A 1295-nucleotide genomic window follows, 5' to 3' on the forward strand; every position below is an offset into this window, starting at 1 on the left:
GCACTGCGCTCCCTCCCGGTGCCTCCACCTCGGGCCGGGCGGCGGCCACCCCGGGCTCGGTGGCCATCGGTCTCCAGCCCTCCTCCTCTCTCCACTTCCACAGGGCTCTTCCTAGGACTTCTGAAGAAGAGCTGCGGAGAGCGGTTGCTGGGCGCTTGTCCCGCTGCCGATGGCAACCAGAGCCCACGTCGCGGAGCCCAGCGCCTCTCCGCGCCTCCGGGAGCAGTGAAGGGGACTCGAAGGGACAGCAGCGGAGGTTGCGCGGCTGCGGGTGGCGCCACGAGGGGCCCGAACTAGGGGCCCGAGGCAGGAAACGGGCTCCGAGCAGAGCGGCGGGGCTTTCCACTCGAAACCTCAGTGCGCCCTTTCTCAACCCGCCACCCCCAGCCCGGCCCGCAGCAGAGATCCCGAAGGCGGAACGCCCAGATTTTCCGCGGGGTCGTTTCAGCGCGTGGGTGAGACGCGGTCAGCCGGGAACGCGGCGTCCCGGAGTGGCCGCGCCCTCGCGGCGCGCGCCAGGCCTGCAGGTCCGCACAGCCTGGCCCAGCTGTTGCAGCTCAGGGAGGGGACGCTTGTCCTGCTTGCCTGCGGCTGAAAAACGGCCTCTGAACTGGCTAAATCCAGCTCCCTGCCGGCCCTTCGCCTGCCTCCAGAGGTTCCTTCATTCGGTCTGTGAGTCTAGCTCCCCGTAGGACACACACCTCCCCCAGACTTAATTTTGCAACTGCTTTGTGCTCGGTTCTGTACTAAGCCCTTTACATCCACGATCCCGTTTAATCCTTTCAGTGAAACCGTGAGGTAAGCAGAATGACCTACCTCTATTTTAACAGGAACTTGCTCAAGGCTGTTAAATGACCCTTGCCCTCTGCCACTTCTCCCTGCTGGGCAGAATCCTGAGGCACTTCCAGGTATGTCCTGGTTTCAGCCTCCACAAGAGAAGGACTGCTTTTAAAAGCTCCACAGTTCATACCTGTGTGAATGGGTTCAATTCAGCAAATTTTATTTTCTTTAAAAAAAAATTACCAGGTGTTGAACTTGGCACCAAGGAAGCAAAAATGACCAAAACACTGACCCTGTCTTCAGAGAATTTACAGTTTAGGTCAATGTGTTTCCTTTGAGAGACACCTGCATTCCAAATTTCTATATTCCTGGGAAATGAAAGGATCCTAATTCCCCCACCTACCCTCAATTTAGGAACTTTCCAGCTGGTATTCTTATGTATTTTCATGGTAGGGTGTTGCTTTGCCTCCCATGGATTTGTCACCCCTTTTCCCCTGGGTGACGGAGCTGCCAAA

Source organism: Galeopterus variegatus, unplaced genomic scaffold (assembly GCF_000696425.1).
Source record: "Galeopterus variegatus unplaced genomic scaffold, G_variegatus-3.0.2 Scaffold4063, whole genome shotgun sequence".
Lineage (NCBI taxonomy): Eukaryota > Metazoa > Chordata > Mammalia > Dermoptera > Cynocephalidae > Galeopterus > Galeopterus variegatus.